The sequence below is a fragment of the Salvelinus namaycush genome, unplaced genomic scaffold (assembly GCF_016432855.1).
Source record: "Salvelinus namaycush isolate Seneca unplaced genomic scaffold, SaNama_1.0 Scaffold291, whole genome shotgun sequence".
NCBI lineage: Eukaryota > Metazoa > Chordata > Actinopteri > Salmoniformes > Salmonidae > Salvelinus > Salvelinus namaycush.
In genome coordinates this window covers 202,819-212,290 of record NW_024059797.1, presented here as the reverse complement: position 1 = coordinate 212,290, position 9,472 = coordinate 202,819, and the positions used below count along the sequence as shown (strand labels likewise).

At 47.7% G+C, this 9,472-nt stretch overlaps 1 long non-coding RNA gene across 2 annotated transcripts; it reads left to right on the top strand.

Annotated features, from left to right (window-relative positions):
- Window positions 1-552: 552 nt before the first annotated feature.
- On the top strand, window positions 553-2,017 carry LOC120039673. Of its 2 annotated transcripts, none has more exons than XR_005475472.1 (3): window positions 553-713; window positions 1,781-1,837; window positions 1,942-2,017. It is a non-coding gene; the product is annotated as an uncharacterized LOC120039673 (long non-coding RNA). The 2 variants fall into 2 exon arrangements; XR_005475474.1 differs by lacking the exon at window positions 553-713 and adding an exon at window positions 1,569-1,676.
- The last annotated feature ends 7,455 nt before the right edge of the window (window positions 2,018-9,472 follow it).

Genomic DNA, 9,472 nt, shown 5'->3' with positions numbered 1-9,472 from the left:
GCAGAGGGAGGAGATGTTCCGAGCATCAGGCCTCATCCCGTCACAGAGGGAAGGGATTCTTCCAGCATCTTCTATCACTGCGCAGAAGAAGAAGATCCTCAGAGCATCAGGCCTCATCCCTGCACAAAAGGAGTTGATCCTCCTGATGGCCAGTGTCACTGCGCAGAGGAAGGGAATCGTCCCAATGGCCAGTGTCCCTGCGCACAGAGAGGGGATTGTCCCAAAGGCAAGTGTCTCTGCTGAGATGGAGGGGATCTTCCAAACAGCCAGTGTACCTGCACAGAGGGAGGGGGTTCTCCCAGCAGCTAGCATCACTGTGCAGAGGGAGGAGATCCTCCGAGCATCAGGCCTCATCCCTGCACAGAGGGAGAGGATCCTCCAAACAGCCAGTGTCCCTGTACAGAGGGAGGGGATTCTCTCAGCAGCTAGCATCACTGCGCAGAGGGAGGAGATCCTCCGAGCATCAGGCCTCATCCCTGCACAGAGGGAGGAGATCCTCCAGAAGGCCAGCGTCCCTGCGCACAGGGAGTGGATCGTCCCAAAGGCTAGTGTCCCTGCAGAGAGGGAGGAGATCTTCCTCACAACCAGTGTCCCTGTGAAGAATGGACACAATCATCCACAACCACCTCCCATCATCCCCATGGTGGCACCACTGTGGAAATGGGATGGTGGAGCGTGTACTCCACCTGTGGATTTCTATTCCAAGAGAAGAGGTCACTTAAACTTACCTAATTAGTAAAGAAATTACCATTGTGATAGCTTGATAATAAGTTGTGATAGGTTAAATGTATGGCTCATGTGAGTGTATATCTGTAATCATTTCATGCATTTTCTACATAAAACAGGTTTAGCTCCATTTTACTTTGACATTTTAGTCATTTAGCAGACGCTCTTATCCAGAGCGACTTACAGTAGTGAGTGTATACATTTTCATACTCCAGTGAATCTCTCCAGGATTTCGCATGGATTTTTTTGATATTTGCGGATAAATATGCTAGATTTTGCAGCAACAATTATGACATTTTGCATAGCAATATGCAATTGTTTTGTCCAATTTGTTGCAAAAATGCGCTGACAAGGGAAAAAACTGTGTTGACGTGTGGCTTGATTGAACCATATTATGCAGTAAATGTGCGGTGATTGGTTGAAATTGCGAGCCCTCTTTTTGTACTGTGGTAATGGGTCAGTTCTATGCGATAATATTGTGATGATGTGACTATTTTATGCAGAAATAGTTTGGCGATTGGTCAAATTTGTAAGCCCTCGCATAATATGCAGGGAATTGTTGATTTTGCAACCAAAACAATGCGATCGCAGAGTCCTGGAGTAACCTCCCTGCGTGTAGGTTAAGATTGGGTTGTAACAGAGTATCAGAGCCAGACGTTTCTACCTGTCAGCTAGTAATTGTTCTGTATGGTGACATGAGCAGAGTGGCCTGACTTCTCCCACTTATTACAGATGTCCGACTTAGATATGTTGAGCATCCTGCTATGATGTCCATCACCAAGCCGGAACACTCCGAGGCCAACCCTCAGTGCCAGACTGTCAGCCGGCCGGTGGCTGAGCCTGAGACCCCTGCTGTTCACAATAACAGTGGAGGCTGGCTCAGCTGGGTCTTTGGGAGTGGAAGAGCTAATAAGAAGGAGGTTCATCTACCTGAGGACAAAGACAGATCTGTAAGGAACTGGTTCTTAACACTATATTCTATGTAGAGACAATTGAGTGGATTAAAAAAAAAATATTGTGGCTTGCTTCACATTGCTAATATCTTCTTCCTCAGATTGTCTGGGATCCAACTCTGCACAGATGGGTTAACAAAACTGAGCCCAAGGCTGAGGTACACACTTAAATTCAATGAAATTTAAAACAGTGAACAACCATTGTATTTCAACTGTGATAATATTACTAACAATTTGGAAAATGTGTTGATGTGTTTTAAAGAACAAGTGTGTACCACCACCTCCACCGATGGGGACATATGGATATCAGGGGAACACTGGCAGTGTCCCCAAAGGAGCGAATCCTTACTCTATGAAAGCAGGTGAATATTGCTTTAGAATACATGTGGTTTAACCAAGACTGTGTCAGCCGATCATAGATGTCCCTGGTGGTCTCCTGCTAACAGCTTTCCCACTACCAGCAGGTCTATGGGGCAGCAGATACCCTACAATGAATTACAATGATGGGACCAACTCAAAGCCTCCAAGCCATGGGCCTGGACTGCTTCCTAGACACCTCTCTGGCTTGCTCCCTCCTTCACACTTTAACCTCATGGCACCAATGGTTGTGCCACCTGACACTCTACCCTACTGAGGTATGACTCTGGAAAATCCTTCCAAATTGTATCCATTCATCATTAACTGAGATTTTTCTTTAACATAGAAAGTGGCTGAAATAGCAAGCATGTTAACTATTTTTTATTTTTGTCCAACAGGCCATTTGCCCAGAGTGGATTTGCCATACATAGATGTTTTCAGCAATAAAAATCTTCAGCATAAAAAAGTATTAAAAGATGATCTTTTAATTAAATCTCTCCTTTGTGTCCTCATGTTCACATTAATTTGATGTGTTCTATCATCCTTTACAATGCTTATTGCTTCTGCATTGCTTTACAGACAAATATATATTATACACATATATTTTATTTTAGACATTACAAAAACATATTTTTGTGCATTTTGGATTTCCTACATTTACTTACTGTACAGACAAGTATATTTTATACATATATATTTTTTTTAACTACATTTTTTTATGTATTCCATAGACAGAAAGAAATATATTTAGATGCATTTTGAATTCCTAAATGTCAATATTTTATTTTCTGTGTCACGTGTTTATGCCCATTTGTGTACATCCTGTGTATGTTACCCTTCCAATGAGCTTATCATATAAACTACAACGCAAAAAAATATGGTTTAATTCACTTTTAATAATGTTAGCACAGGTAACAGCCGTTTACAGTCTTTCTTTAGTTTTTCATTCTTACTCTTCCCAATTCAATTGAACTATATTTCTTTATTTCCCATGGGCTTCACCAGAGTACCCCCTAGTGGCTGGAATACAACTGTATTAAGCCCCTTACAACACCCCCCTGCAAAAACGAAATGTTGTCCCAGTTGCAGCCTAGTATCTGTCTTGTTTTGCACGCTTTGTACAAAATAATAAAATGCAGTACTACAGGATATTTCTTAACGTAGCTCTTTATTAGCTAGCTATAACTGGCATGTTCACGTATCGCCAACCAGCATCAAACTGACCATGACCTAACCATTTGGGTGGTCTTAACCAATCATAGCACAGTATAATATGGCGGTAAAATGCATCCAATTATAATTCAGTATGTTTACACATATGGATATTACAGTATCCAAACTGATATGCCATTTTTAGTTGTTTTTTTTAAACAGCGGGACACCACCCTCACCTTCGACCAGCTGGTGGACCTGTCCATTCGGCTGGATAACCTGCTGGCTACCCAAAGACGTCCAGACCTCTGCGACCATCTGTGGCCGCAGAGGTCACACTGCCGGTCAGTGCCGGGTTTGTTCCTCTGGGGGTCGAGGCAGCAGGCAGGGCACTCTGGCGTCACCCCAGGTGAGCCGGCACCATTCTCACCCAGAGCCCTCTGTTGCACACATGTTTTTGTATGTTACTTTTCCTGAGTTTTCCCCGCATTCCCAGCATAAAGCGCTCGTCGATTCAGGCGCGGCTGGGAATTTTATAGACAGATAATTTGCCCATAGTTTAGGGATCCCCATTGTTCCAGTGGCTATGCCCTTCCCAGTTCACGCCTTAGTCGACCATTATGGTCAGGGTTGATTAGGGAGGCCACCGTTTCCGCTCAGTCTCTTCCTCATTGACTCTCTTGCGTTTCCCGTGGTACTAGATCTACCCTGGTTAGCCTGTCATGACCCCACTGTTTCATGGCAACGGAGGGCTCTCACGGGGTGGTCGCGAGAGTACTCGGGGAGGTGTCTAGGGGTTTCCGTTGGTGCTACTACAGTGGAAACTCCAGACCAGGTCTCCACCGTGCGCATTCCCCCCGAATATTCCGATTTGGCTCTCGCCTTCTCCAAAAAGAAGACGACTCAATTACCACCCCATCGTCGTAGGGATTGTGCGATAAATCTCCTGGTAGACACGGCACTTCCCAGGAGTCACGTGTATCCCCTGTCACAGGCGGAGACGGCGGCTATGGAAACATTTGTCTCCGAATATCTGCATCAGGGGTACATTCGGTCCTCCACTTGACCCGGCTCCTCAAGTTTCTTTTTTGTAAAGAAGAAGGAGGGAGGTCTGCGCCTGTGTATTGCCTATCGAGCCCTAAACCAGATCACTGTGAAGTACAGTTACCCGCTACCTCTCATAGCCACAGCGATTGAGTCAATGCACGGGGCGCGCTTCTTCACCAAACTAGATCTCAGGAGCGCTTACAACCTGGTGCGTTTCCGGGAGGGAGACGAGTGGAAGACGGCGTTCAGTACTACCTCAGGGCATTATGAGTACCTCGTCATACCGTACGGGTTGATGAATGCTCCATCAGTCTTCCAAGCCTTTGTAGACAAGATTTTCAGGGACCTGCACGGGTAGGTGTAGTGGTGTATATTGATGACATTCTGATATACTCCGCTGCACGCGCGGAGCATGTGTCCCTGGTGCGCAGGCTGCTTGGTCGACTGTTGGAGCATGACCTGTACGTCAAGGCTGAGAAATGCCTGTTCTTCCAACAGTCTGTATCCTTCCTAGGGTACCGCATTTCCACCTCAGGGGTGGAGATGGAGAGTGACCACATTTCAGCCGTGCGTAATTGGCAGACTCCGACCACGGTAAAGGAGGTGCAGCGGTTCTTAGGGTTTGCCAATTACTACCGGAGGTTTATCCAGGGTTTTGGTCAGTGCGTTTGCAGTGGTCGGCAGAGGCGGACAGAGCTTTCCTCCGTTTGAAGGCGCTGTTCACTGACGCTCCGGTGTTGGCACATCTTGACCCTCTTTGGCGTTCATAGGGGAGGTGGACGCATCCGAGGCTGGGGTTGGAGCCGTGCTCTCACAGCGCTCGGGTAAGCCACCGAAGCTCCGCCCCTGTGCTTTTTTTCTCGAAGAAGCTCGGGCCGCCGGAGCAAAACTATGATGTGGGGGACAGGGAGCTGTTGGCTGTGGTTAAAGCCCTGAAGGTGTGGAGACACTGGCTCGAGGGGGCTAAGCACCCTTTCCTCATCTGGACTGACCACCGTAACCTGGAGTATATCCGAGCAGCTAGGAGACTGAATCCTCGTCAGGCAAGGTGGGCCATGTTTTTCACCAGATTCAGATTCACGATCTCGTATAGACCAGGTTCCCTTAACACTAAGGCTGACGCGCTGTCCCGTCTCTACGGCACTGAGGATCGGACCATCAATCCTATTCCCATCATTCCGGCTGCTAGGCTGGTGGCACCAGTAGTATGGGTGGTGGACGCGGACAACGAGCGGGCACTAAGGGGGGAACTGCGCCTCCACAGTGCCCGGAGGGTCGTAGGTATGTGCCGCTTGCTGTCCGTGATCAATTGATTCGGTGGGTTCATAGTCTACCCTCGTCGGGCCACCCGGGGATTTTGAGGACAGTGCGGGGTCTTAGGGGGAAGTACTGGTGGCCCACCTTAGTTAAGGACGTGCGAGTCTATGTTTCCTCCTGTTCGGTGTGCGCCCAGAGCAAGGCTCCTAGGCACTTGCCTAGAGGGAAGTTACTACCCCTCCCCGTTCCACAACGGCCGTGGTCTCATCTATCGTTGGATTTCCTCACTGATCTTCCCCCGTCTCAGGGAAACACGGCGATCCTGGTCGTTGTGGATCGGTTCTCTAAGTCCTGCCATCTTATCCCGTTGCCCGGTCTCCCTACGGCCCTACCGACTGCGGAAGCTCTGAGCACCCACGTCTTCCGGCACTACGGGGTGCCCGAGGACATCGTTTCTGATCGGGGTCCCCAGTTCACATCCCGAGTGTGGAAGGCGTTTATGGAACGTCTGGGGGTCTCGGTCAGCCTGACCTCGGGGTATCACCCGGAGAGTAATGGGCAGGTGGAGAGAGTGAACCAGGAGGTGGGTAGGTTTCTGCGGTCGTTTTGCCAGGACCGGCCAGGGGAGTGGGCGAGATACGCCCCCTGGGCTGAAATGGCCCAGAACTCACTCCGCCACTCCTCCACCAACATGTCACCGTTTCAGTGCGTGTTGGGCTACCAGCCGGTCCTGGCACCGTGGCATCAGAGCTAGACCGAGGCTCCAGGGGTGGAGGAGTGGGTGCAGCGCTCTAAGGAGACCTGGAGGGCCGTCCAGGAATCACTAAGACAGGCGAGTGGACGGCAGAAGAGGAGCGCTGACCGTCACCGCAGTGAGGCCCCCGTGTTCGCACCGGGGGACAGGGTCTGGCTCTCGACCCGAAACCTGCCCCTCCGCCTGCCCTGCCGGAAGCTGGGTCCGCAGTGTGTGGGGCCATTCAAAGTCCTGAGGAGGATAAACGAGGTGTGTTATCGATTACTACTTCCTTCGTATTATCGTATTAACCCCTCGTTTCATGTGTCTCTCCTCAGGCCGGTGGTAGCTGGTCCCCTGCAGGACGGTGAGGTTCCGGAGGTCCCTCCGCCCCCTCTGGACATCGAGGGGTCCCCGGCGTACACGATACGGGCCATTCTGGACTCAAGATGCCGGGTGAGGGGCCTGCAGTACCTCGTGGACTGGGAGGGGTACGGGCCGGAGGAGAGGTGCTGGGTCCCGGTGGGGGACATATTGGATCCATCTATGCTGAGGGAATTCCATCGCCTCCATTCGGATCGCCCAGCGCCTCGCCCTCCGGGTCGTCCTCGAGGCCGGTGTCGGCGGGGGGGGGGGTACTGTCACGAATATCACCGAAGGTGACTCCTCTTCCCGTTTCGGGTGGCGCTCGGCGGTCGTCGTCGCCGGTCTACTAGCTGCTACCGATCCCTTTTTGTTTTGTTGGGTCTAATTGGTTTCACCTGTTCCTTGTTTGGGGTTATTTAAGTTCAGTTAGCCCGCCTGTGTTCGTGCGGGATTGTTTTGCTGTATTTGGTATAGGAGTGTTTCTGTTTTTTGGATTGTCCGCTGTACAGCGTATGTGCCTGTGTAGTACATTATTTTGGAGTGTTTTACGCCTGTGTTCGGCGTCACCCTCTTTGTGCACGGTTATTGTAAGGAATAAAGTGTTTTTTTCCGAATCCTCTGCTCTCTGCACCTGACTCCACACCCATCACTCTACGCATCGTTACATTACCAACATTATTCTAGGGAAGTGAGGCACTGAGCCTACCAAAGATTTTGTGCCTGAGCCTCATTTACATTCTCTGTTTTACCATTTTGTTGAATTTCACTTTGTTGTCACTAGCAATAGATTGTATAGCTGTGTCACAGTCCCCTTTAAAACTAAATCCATTTTACAATGGCTGTACTTGAACTCAACATGATTGAGTTGCATAGAAAAGTAGCAGATTCAACATCCTTTTGACTATCTGGAGATATGCCAATACAATCAGTGATTGTTTACAGTTTGGTGATTTACAAAAACAAAAGTGTTTGGGGTTTCTTGTGCTGTGTGACACATTCTTCACCATATTTACCTTTCACTGCATTTCTCCTCCCCCCTCTGTGTTTGGTGTTTTTGTATCAGTTAGTTTAGTCTGACTGTTGCACCGACTTAAATTTGTGCTGTCATCCTCATCTCCTATTTCATTACATATGGGTGACGGCCCAACGGATTGGTCAACTCAACCTATTCCTCAATCTGATTAACAAAACTGAGGCTAAACTGAGGCTGAGGCGGATTAACAAAACCTCCATTCTTGTCCCACATATTCCTAAGATTTTTGACACTATGTTTAGTGACAATTGGTTTTCCAATTGGCCATTGCAAGGTTTTGTCAACTTCCTCACAAAATTGGAAATCACATTTTTCATTATGCTGCATAATGGAATGTATTGCCATTGAAATATGATGACAATCCCAAAATGCATTTTTGCCCCCCCCCCCATAGTTGTTTCTATTTAAGCCAATATGTAATTTATAGGCCTATAGTGCAGGGCTAGGCAACCATGGGCCTGGAGTGCCGCAGACCCTTCATGTTTTTGATTTACCAACCTGGAACAGCGGGTGTGTTGAATTTAAGCAATCACTGAACTGATCAATTAGCTCAGTTGGTCAGGTGTGGTGCCTAGTTGGAACAAAATCCTGTAGTACCTGCTGCACTCCAGGAACAGAGTTGCCTATCCCAGCTATAGCGCCCCAAAGTGGCGGTGTCATAATACCCGAACAGGGAAATGGTTCTAATCGTTTTTCCACCATTTGTTTTTCCCCTTAAGGAATTTTAGAAACACTTAAGGGCTGTGTTTTATATAGGCTTACCCTGGCATGACGTTTTGATAACCATTTAAATCACTCTTGGACAAGGTGACTTTCAAAAATATATTCGGGTCTATTTACTCTCAGATTCTAAAATGCTAATTAGCGTCAAAGTAGACATGCAAGACTACAAATCCCTGCAAGCTCCTGCACGTCATCTCTAGCTGACCTTTGCAAACAGGTATATTGTGTCAATTTAAAACTTGCACAAAACAGTTCACAGAATTGTCAATTTAAAGAAATGTATTCATTACTACATTTTGCTAACATTAGATATAGTTAATCAAGAGATTCTTACCTTTGTCTCGATTCGGCAGTCTCATCCAGATCATTCATGGCATTTTTAGTTCTTTATGTTAGCCACATTAGCAGCTAATTAGCATTTAATTTTTAGGGGTAAATACAAGCGAATATATTGATAAGTCAGCTTGTCCTGGACCTAGAGAGATTTACACAGTTATCAAAACGTCACTCAAAGGTAAGCCTACACGAAACACAGACCTTATTTTAAGTGTTTCTATAATCCAGTAAGGGAAAAACGATTGGAACAATTTATTTTATGCGTATTATGACTCATACTGTGGTACTCTATAGTGTATTGTATTGGGGGCTATGGACTGGGGGGAGTAGAAAGTGTTGCCATAGACCTCAGTCCCCCATAAAATAACACCATATATAGATTCTACAGACCCTAGTGAGTAATCCCAACACCAGTAATCCCAACACCACCACCCAACACCACCGTACATACCTACACGTACGCTACGGTCACAAGACGCAGGCCTCCTAATTGTCCCTAGAATTTCTAAGCAAACAGCTGGAGGCAGGGCTTTCTCCTATAGATCTCCATTTTTATGGAATGGTCTGCCTACCCATGTGAGAGACGCAGACTCGGTCTCAACCTTTAAGTCTTTACTGAAGACTTATCTCTTCAGTAGGTCATATGATTGAGTGTAGTCTGGCCCAGGAGTGTGAAGGTGAACGGAAAGGCTCTGGAGCAACGAACCGCCCTTGCTGTCTCTGCCTGGCTGGTTCCCCTCTCTCCACTGGGATTCTCTGCCTCTAACCCTATTACAGGGGCTGAGTCAC